The sequence below is a fragment of the Macrobrachium nipponense genome, chromosome 11 (assembly GCF_015104395.2).
Source record: "Macrobrachium nipponense isolate FS-2020 chromosome 11, ASM1510439v2, whole genome shotgun sequence".
NCBI classification, from domain to species: Eukaryota; Metazoa; Arthropoda; class Malacostraca; order Decapoda; family Palaemonidae; genus Macrobrachium; species Macrobrachium nipponense.
The window spans coordinates 83391425-83402414 of record NC_061087.1 but is presented as its reverse complement, the minus strand read 5'-3'; the positions used below and the strand labels follow the sequence as shown (position 1 = coordinate 83402414).

The 10990-nt window shown below is 32.1% G+C and overlaps 1 protein-coding gene across 1 annotated transcript in view; it reads right to left on the bottom strand.

The window, feature by feature from the left end:
* Positions 1–2549: 2549 nt before the first annotated feature.
* Positions 2550–10990, bottom strand: part of LOC135206485 (kelch domain-containing protein 2-like) — a 208779-nt gene continuing 200338 nt past the window's right edge. Inside the window, exon 11 of the transcript XR_010312763.1 lies at positions 2550–2568. The gene's annotated coding sequence lies outside the window, so the exon portion shown is untranslated. The remainder of the gene's footprint in view (positions 2569–10990) is intronic.

Sequence of the window (10990 nt, the reverse complement as noted above, 5' to 3'; positions counted from 1 at the left end):
TATTATATAATATATATATTATTATTATTATATTATATATTATATATTATTATTTATTAATTATATTATTATATTATATTATTATAATATTATTATATATATATATATATATAATATATATATATATATTATAATTATATAATCTTATATATATCACCTCTCACCTATATATATATATATATATATATATATAATATCTATACATATGTATATATATATATATATATATATATTATATAGTATATATATATATAATATATAAATATATAATATTTATATAATATTATATATTTATATATATATATTATTATATTAATTATATATAATCATATATATATATTATATACATATATATTATATATATATATAATATATATATATATATAGAATATATATATAGTTTATATATATAGTATTATATATATATTAATTATATATAAATATAATATATATAAATATATATATAATATATATAATATAAATATATATATAAATATATCTTATATAGATTTAATATTAATTATATATTATATATTTAATATTATATATATATATTATTATTATATATATATATATAATAATTATGAAGACTCCAACTATAATCCAATCTACAAACCTGCAGGCTGTCCCTGGGTTACTTTAATCCTCTCAGTGTACTGTACAGTATTTTACTTGCATTCTGATGTGGTGTACATCCAAAGACCTCCAAATTATTACTTTACAGTGGACCCTCTTTTTTGCAGGGGATTGGTACAACAACCACCCCCCCCCCCTTAGCTAAATTCTAAAAATGCTCAGAACTGCCTATTTTGATAGTGAAAACTCTAAAAACCTTATACCCGAGTATTTTAATAGTTTTATCACAAAAAGTACATTTAGTCATGAAAATGATGTGAAAATATACAGTACTAATTTGTGAATTTTCCTCAGTGAAAAATACTGCGAATAGGCGAATTTTCTGTGAATAATAGGTATATACGGTCCATAGAAAAATCCGCAAATAGGTGAGTCCATGAATAGCGTGGGCCGACTGTATATTGTAGATCCATGTGGTTTACTGTTCTGTCATGGCATAAGGTGGCAACATAACCTTGGAACATCTGCTGTAACCCAGAATCGATTTTTTATGAACATGTTTGAAAAGCGATGTAAACTCAGAATGACATAACCAGATTCTGACGTAACCTGGGAACTGCCCATACAATTTGGAAAAGCCGCATACATACTTTGAGCCCAAGATCCCCAACAGGGAAAGCAGCCACTGGAGAAAAAGGCAATGAGTAAAAAGTAAACTACGAGACAAATAACAAAGAAAAGCAAATAAGATGCATAACAATGTAAAATATTTAAGACATGACAAATAACCTATGAAGTGGGGCTCATGCCACCCAGTTAGACAGAGGAGCATTTGCACAAATTTGAATTTCTTAAGATCATTCTACAATTTGGTTTCAAGAGAAATAAAACTTCTATTAGACTGTAGTACAGAACCTCACGTAAGGCAAGACAGTTGGAATTAACTGCTGATCTCATACTACCTGGTTGATGGTATATAGTCTAGGAAGATCTGATTGCAGATGACAATCAGAATTATGAAATATACAACTTGAACAGTGTGCTACTTGAACACCAGTATATACCACTGATTATGAAGACTGGGGATAGAGATTTTAATAGAATTCAAGCTTCAGTCTGTAAAAGATGCAAATCAGCTGGTGAAGTCCACAAAGAGGAATAATGGTCAGAACAGTTATTCAAGACTTAAACCAAGCAGATTGAGCATTAAATATTTCAGTAGTCTGGTTCAACCACAGAATGAAAATAATGTGGCACATTGATGGATTTCTGCCTAAAGATCTACAGTATAATTTGGTTATCAAGTGCTACCCAACCATTGTATTTACAAATATTTAATTTTAAAAATGTTTAACCATTTATAAGTTTCATCAAAATATATAAGGAATTAAAACATCTCAGTAAATACAGGTCTCAAAAATCCTGAAAAATCTCTTATTACTGTATATAAAATTTTTGTGTAACTGAAGACATTTCTTGAAAGTTAATTTTCATAAACATTGTTAAATCACTGTCAATGAATGTCAATGAAAAGATCTAGGTTGGAAGATCCAACATAATTGTCCTCCCAACAATCATACTTTTGAGTTCTGTTAGGGTTTAAGTTCATACCCATATCTGCACTTGTTGTGGTATCTAGATTAACAGGAAACTGGCTGTAACAAATGTAAAGCCCTAATAACTCCTCTCAGGGGGACTCAGAACTGACTGGTCTTAAAAAACTTGGTCCATGGAATGGCTTTTCCATATGGAATTTTGGTCTCCCAAAAGTGTTTTTAGATAAAATTCTTTACCTAAAGGAGACTAATCAATATACAAAAATAAGTCAAGAATAATCTTACTAAGAGGGAAAATAAAGCCCACCTTGAGACAGTTAGTTATGAGAAGCGATGACAAAAATGTCTTGGAAATCCTGTAGAGAAGATGAGAAAATATCAGTAGGATAAGAAAGGTCTCCAGTAGATAATATCTTGTGCATGCCATGCTGGTGATCTGAAGGACAAGAATTAGATTATAGGGATGTGATCATTTAAAGTTAGGAGTTTGGAAAAAAATCATTAGAAGAAAGCTCTTAGAACGTAGATAGGGATCTAAAAAAAACTCCAAAAGACCTTCACTTTATCTAACAACACTGCAACATCAAGTTCTGTACTTCCAAGTTGGATTTCTCCTTCCTACTTTGTATTGTGCACTTTACAGTAGATGATTGCAATATCCCATGTTGTAACTGTGCACATGACTGCAATCCTCTTTTTGTATATTACATACACATTCTTGCAAATGTTAACAGTACAATATGTATACTACTGTTCAAGAAAAAAAAGTGTTAAGTGCTGTAGTTTCAAGTTCCATTTTCCTTTAAATATAAGAGGTAAACATTGAAAAAATGAAACATATTCTAGTTTCTAACACTATAAAGAAAAATAAATGTACTGAAAAAATTAATTTAGGCCAAAATCGTTATCACAAGAGTACTTTCTTATAAAAACAATAATACAAACCCATTACTTTTGCTTTCCATGTTTGTGTGAAAATTACCAAACATTCATACCTTGCAAGAAGTCTTTACTATACACTGTATGTCTGTCTTGGTTACCATTAGGATCTCTTCTTGTGTTGATCAATCCAATTTCTATTTAAGAGAATAATTTAAATGAAAAATGACAAATTTTTAATTAACTTGTATTTTTCATGGCTAACAAACCTGAGGTCTTCACAGTAGGATAAATCTTCCGGTGCCAGCTGGAAACTGGTTAAAATTAATAAAAAAAACTGTAAATGCAAGGAATCTGCAGCATCTGGTCTCTGATACATAGTTGAGGTGGAAGCGAGTCAGAGACCACACTTGAACCTCGCAACGCATGTCTTTCTTCCACCAGGATAAAATGCAAGAGCGGTGGCTAAAGGTGGAGAGTTAATGTCAAGGCAGGTTTGTTAGCTATGAAAAAAACAAATTAATTAAAAATTTGTCATTCGTTCTTACACAGAACAAACCTTCAGTCTTAAGAATAAGATAGACTCAGACTTTGAGGGAGGTATGAGAATTCTGAACTGACTGGAGATTTTACACACCTGATCATTCTTAGAAATGAGAATTCTAAAAAAAGGACCTAAGACTTTGAGATGTTGGATATGTGGACATCTAATACCCAGTCCATTGGGTTTAAATACAACGAAACATATCCAGATTCATTGGATATATGGAAGTCAAAAGGAAGTAGTACTATATCTGTTCAAGCAACAAACTATGTAAGCCACAAAACACAGGTTTGACACCACTCCTCACTCCCCTTTCTGGAGAGAGGAGTTTAAGCTACTGAGAAGCAGATTTGAGGCCCTCACTCGAACAACCGTCTATCTGCACAAAACAGAAATCGGAGAAAAACGGGATTGAAGTTTTGCAATGTTTACATTATCATATTTCTGTTAATATATATGCTATGACATCATTCTTTTCTTCAAAATGAAGCTAAAAGCATGCTCTTTACAAATATGTGTAAATATTATCTGTCTATCTAAACTGTACCTCAAACAATACCATAACTGCAAAAAACCGAAGTTTGTCAACATTGGAATAACAATATAAGTGATAATTATGAATGGTATGATGTCATCTTTTCTTCAACATTTATATTAGCCTAGATCTTAGAAACTTAAATCATTAAAAACTAGTAGAATTATATAATGATGGGAAGAAGAAATTAAAAAAAAGAAAATTAGAAAACTTTACTGTATGAGAATGGTGTTCTGTAAAATTATTGAGTTATGTAGCTCTCCTTATGAACGTCTTTGGTCATCATTCATAGTAGGCCTACGTGGTGCAGTCACATAACTGCATACCTAAAAAAAAATGTGTTAAAGCATACTGTACTCCTAAAAGCATGGTAGGATGCAAGATTTACTAGCACCATTTTTTTTTATTACACTTAATTATGCATAGAAAAAAAGAGTATGACTAACTTTTTTCCCCATGTAACACATCTGACTATCCAATAATGGGTACAGTAATGATAGGCTAATAGATTTTTAAAATCCAGTAAGGTATACTGTTTGGAAGGTATTTTCACTGGCTTTTTACCATAAAAAGACCGAGGAGTAATTACATGTGCACTCACATTATTCTTTTCACACCGAGTACTATATTCTACTGTGTTGTTTTCCATTTCATTTGATTCCTTATGCATTCTGTCCATAGTTGATGATCACAATAACTGTTATTTTTGTCAGAAACAATGCTTAATGAAAATTATAAGGTAAACCACGGAACTCGAGGACTTGACAGCCAAACTAAGCACCCTTTAAATGGGACATCATACCAAATCAAAGAACCTCATTCGTGGACACATGCAGATAGCATTTTGTTCGACAGAGCATTATCCGTGCTCCTTTTCTCTCGAATAACCGCTTACCTGAAATTTTGCAGATATACTGTTGTTCTATTCATTTTCATCCCAGGCTATTTCACTTGAATAACAACTCATTCTAGTTACTCTCACTCTCCCTAGATTATGAATGCAAAAAACATTTTTTTTACAATTTCTAAACACTAGTATATAGAAGAAGAGTTGCTGCATTTGAAAGTATGTATAACTCAAAATCCGAAAATTTGCAGATAGATGGTTGTTCAAGTATATTGTATGGAACATAAAAAGTGCTATAACAGTATGGCTGCAACACTCATCAGCATTAAGCCAGTTCTAGCATATGATGTGTCTACAGTGGGTCCCCCGTATTCGCGTTTTCCTTATTCGCGGATTTTTCTATGGACCATAACTACCCATTATTTGCGGGGAATTTGCCTATTCGCTGGTTTTTCCAACGATAAATAATCACTATTAGTGTATTTTGATGTTATTTTCATGACTAAATACATTTTTATGACAAAAATTATTTACTAATTTTAAAATATTAATACTGATCAATTCTGTATTAGTAAGTTTAACGAGATTAATGATATCACATAATAACAATAATAATTCTCTCTCTCACTCTTACAGAGATGTATGTTTTTTGTATGATAAATAAATGATTTACTAATTTTCAAATATTATTATTAACCCTTTAACGCCGAAGGGGTATAATAAAAATCGTCTCCCGTATGCTGGGGGGGGTCTCGGAGTGAGCGCTGAAGCAGAAAAAATATTTTACTCAAAAAATCACAGCGCGCTTAGTTTTTAAGATTAAGAGTTCATTTTTGGCTCCTTTTTTTGTCATTGCCTGAAGTTTAGTATGCAACCATCAGAAATGAAAAAAATATCATTATCATATAGTATAAATAATGCGATATATGATAGCGCGAAAACAAAATTTCATATATAATTGTATTCAAATCGCTCTGTGAGCAAAACGGTTAAAGCTAACGAGTTCATTTTTTTTTCGTTGTATTGTACACTAAATTGCGATCATTTTGGTATATAACACATTGTAAAACGATCAAAGCAACACAGAAAAAATATTATCACAAAATGATGCATGAATTCGTAACGTGCGGACGTAAAAAAATGTTTTTTTCAAAAATTCACCATAATTCGAAATATTGTTCTAGAGACTTCCAATTTGTTTCAAAATTAAGATAAATGATTGAATAGTACTATACTGTAAGAGTTTTAGCTTACAATTGCAGTTTTCGACCATTTCGGACGAGTTAAAGTTGACCAAATGTCAAATTTTTTTTATATATTTTTCTTTGTATGCAAATATTTCGAAAATGAGATAAGCTACAACCTTCAATTTTTTTGTTGTATTCTAAATGAAATTGCACACATTTTCATATATAAAACTCTATGAAACGCCTAATATGAAATGGAGCAAATATTACGAGAATGCGACGTACGCATTTCGGAGATTTGCAGCGGAGAGTCCGCGTGCCGAGGCGAGGAAAGTTTTTTTTAAAAATTCACCATAAAACTAAATATTGTGCTAGAGACTTCGAATTTGTTTCAGAATGAAGACAAATGACTGAATATTACTAGACTGTAAGAGTTTTAGCTTACAATTGCATTTTTCGACCATTTCGGTAGAGTCAAAGTTGACCGAACGTGGTTTTTTTTCTATTTATTGTGATTTATATGAAAATATTTTTAAAATGAGAAAAGCTACAACCTTCAATTATATTTCATTGTATTCTAAATGAAATTGCACACATTTCATCCGCGCGGAGGGAAGGAAAAATTATTTTTCATAAATTCACCATAAATCTAAATATTGTGCTAGAGACTTCGAATCTGTTTCAAAATGAAGATAAATGACTGAATATTACTACACTGTAAGAGGTTTAGCTTACAATTGCGTTTTTTTACCATTTCGGTACAGTCAATGATGACCGAACATGTTTTTTATTTCTATTTATCAAGATTTATATGCAAACATTTCGAAAATGAGAAAAGCTACAACCTTCAATTATTTTTGTTATATTCTACATGAAATTGCGCACATTTTTATATATAAAACTTTATGTAACAGCTAATTTAAAATGGTGCAAACATTACGACAATCGGACAAAAATATTTCTGATTTTTTTTTAAAGAGTTACCGAGCGGCTGTAAGGAAAATTTTTTTTTTTCCCATAAATTCACCATAAATCGAAATATTGTGCTAGAGACTTCCAATTTGTTGCAAAATAAAGGTAAATGATTGAGTATTACTAGAATGTAAGAGTTTTAGCTTAAAATTCCGTTTTTCGACCATTTCGGTAGAGTCAAAGTTGACCAAAGGTTGAAATTTTGGCACTTATCGTTATTTATGTGAAAATATTTCAAAACTGATAAAAGCTACAACCATGGATTGTTTTCTGTTGTATTCTACATGAAATTGCGTACATTTCCATATATAAAACTTTATGTAACGGCTAATTTAAAATGCTGCAAACATTATGACAATCGGACGAAAAAATTTATGATTTTTTCGGAAGAGTTACCGCACCAACGTAAGGAAAAAGTTTTTTTCATAAATTCACCATAAATCAAAATATTGTGCTAGAGACTTCCAATTTGTTGCAAAATAAAGATAATATTACTAGAATATAAGAGTTTTAGCTTACAATTGCATTTTTCTACCATTTCGGTAGAGTCAAAGTTGACCGAAGGTTGAAATTTTGGCACTAATCGTTATTTATATAAAAAATATATCAAAACTGATGAAAGCTACAACCATGAGTTGTTTTTAGTTGTATTCTACATGAAATTGCGCACATTTTCATATATAATACTCCATGTAACGGTTATATAAAATGGTGCAAAAATTATGTCAAAGAGACAAAATAATTCCTGAGATGTGTCACTGATATTTTTTAGTGCGAGAAGAAAGAAATTCGCGCTTGTGCGCCTGGGTAAAGATTGTAAACAAAACAACGCCTTGATCCGTGAGCTCCCAGCATCCCCCAAGGCTCATGATTCAAAAGTTTTCGCCTGGTAGGCCTATAGGTATTTTTCCGCAAATTTTTAAAAAACTTTTTTATATCGACGTACCATACGTCCAATCGGCACCCAACAGACAATTTATGTTGATGTATAATACGTCCAATCGGCGTTTAAGGGTTAATGTAAAGAGGAATCAATCCATTAAAGAAAATACTACAGTGAATTAGTAAGATTTGAATTTATATATTAAAAAAATTATGTAAGAATGAAGGAAATCCCAGTCTTCGCATCTTTCTTTCATCTCCAGGTACCCAACTGAGGTCCAACAGCTGTCAAATATATCAAGTAATGTGACAGGAGGGGGGTAGGGAGGGGGTGTGTTTTTCTCTCTCTCTCTCGTCTCTCTCTGTCTGTTTCTCTGCCTCTCTCTCTCTCTCTCTCTATCTATCTCTCTCTCCTCTCTCTCTCTTTACTGAGATAAGAAATTTTTATGGTACACATGTATAATATGTTTATTAATATTTTAAAATGATAATAATAATAATAATAATAATAATAATAATAATAATAATAATAACTGTAATTACAAAAATCATATGTGGAAGTATTTTACAGAAATACTACGATAATGTTTCCATCTCTCTCTCTCTCTCTCTCTTCTTACAGAGATGTATGTTTTTGTATGATAAATAAATGATTTACTAATTTTCAAATATCAATATTAATGTAAACAGCAATATGATCAATTCATTAAAGAAAAAACTAAAGGGAATTAGCAAGATTTTAGTTTATAAATAAAAATATTATGTAAGAATGAAAGAAAATCCATTCTCCCCTCGATCTTGTCTTGGAACTCTAGGTAGCCAAGCTGAGATGGCTGGGGTCCAACAACTGTCAACTATATCAAGTAATGTGACAGGAGGGGGAGAATGTTGCCCACTCAAGATCATGTAATTTCTCTCTCTCTCTCTCTCTCTCTCGTACAATCCCTATGGTACAATTGTTTATTAATATTTTGCATAATAATAATAATAATATAACTAATTTCAAAATTCATATGCGATAGTATTTTAAAGAAATACAATAATCTATCCTTTTCACTCTTTTAAATAAGGATCTCTCTCTCTCTCTCTCTCTCTCTTGCCACACGAGACATGTATGTCATAGTGGTAACTCTCGCCCTCTGTTTGGGCTTGAAGTTTATGTACACAGTATATCTTTAAGGGCATTACTACATTTTATGGTAAAATAATAATATACAGTACTAGTTTTCAAATAATAATAATTTTAATGAGATTAAACGATAACAATAACATATCTCTCTCTCTTTCTCTCTTACTTACGTATGTTTATTTGTTTTGTAGTATAAATAAATGATTTACCTTATAACTAAATTTCAAATATTAATAAGATTAGTAAAAAAATAACGATTCCCAGTATTTCCACTTGGAGGAAGAAGGGCGGGGAGTAAATAAGAGTTTGATATGCGAATTGGGGAGGGGAAGGAGTCAGAGTCTGGGAGTTATTCTCTCTCTCTCTCTCCATTATTATTCTCTCTGTCTCAGAAATAATTCATAATTTCACTCTTGATGATCAGATTTATGATGTTGCCATTCAATGCTCTCTCTCTCTCTCTCTCTCTCTCTCTCTCTCTCTCTCTCTCTCTCTCTGTTATTGACTGTAAGTATATATTTTTAATAGTAAAATGTTTAAGATGACTTTGAAATTATATTAATAATATAACCCCAAAGATTAATACAGTAATATTAGTAATTTTAGGTATATTTGAAGTAGGATGTTATTTAAGGTATACATTTGGTACATTTGGTATATGAACTTTCAAGATAGGGAGTTATACGCATTTTTAGTGGTGGTTTTAACTATTCGCAGGTTTTAACTATTCACGGGGGTGTCTGGTACACATCCACATGAATACGGGGAACACTGTATTCTTGAAACCGCCCATAGGTATGAAGAAAAAGGAGAAAAGGGAAAGAAAACAGACCAGTCATCTCACTCATTCCCTACTTCACACAATAATCTAAGGCAAGATACAAACTGTTCCCACCAGGGGCACTGGATGAACTACACTTGTTAATCAGCCACCACTGATCACAAGGAATTGATTGATTTGTTAGTTTCTACTAGCGTCGCAATGACAAGGTTATTGACGCCGTGATCACAAGGAAAAAGTGTCCAAGGATCTGTGGGCAACATCCTTCAGGTAGCAGAAAGGGAAAGTGGTTTAACATAGTCAAAATCTAGCATTCAAATTTCTATGAATAGATAAGTTCTTCTTAAATGCCATAGAAGAACCTATTCCTCTGTCATGTGCTTCTGCATGCACAGAATTGGTGACAGAACTTGACGATGATGAGTAGGCTTGCCTAATCACCTCGTATAGTTAGACGAAAGGGTATTCTAGGACACCTCTTTCTTGGCCTGGTCTGTGTTAACACAAGGACTACGACACCTAAACTGTAGGTAACGAGTCCTTTAGATAATAACACAGTGCTCTGATGGGTCAGAGCAGAAACTCTTGAAGGTTACTGCTAACAAATTCCACACCATAAGGAATGGAAAAGGAGGCAAATCTGCCATTGTGAACCTGTGAAATTTGTGTCTATGCCAAGAATTTTGGGGCAAATTTGAAAGTTACTGGCCCCAACCCCTTATGAGTTTATGTCATAATCCTGACTATGGAGCTCTCCAACCCTCCCAAGGAAGCCAAGGTCAGAAGGAAAATTGTTTCCAGAGTCAGTTTCCTGTAAGAAAATTGATGAATGGGCTCGAATGGAGCTCGAACGAGACTACTCAGTACCAGAGTAAGATCCCACGTAGGAGGTCTGAGTTTCCAAGGTGAACAAGACTGCTTAAGCTCTTGAACCACATACAGAATTCCCAGGACAAAGTGATGTCTACATCTTCAGATGTAGACATCACTGGGAAGGGCTACATCTTCAGATGTAGCCCTTCCCAGTATTAACAGAAAGAATCAACTCTGTTCTGAAAAAATCCAGATCTTTATCTACTGGACAGAAACTCTTGAGTGGAGA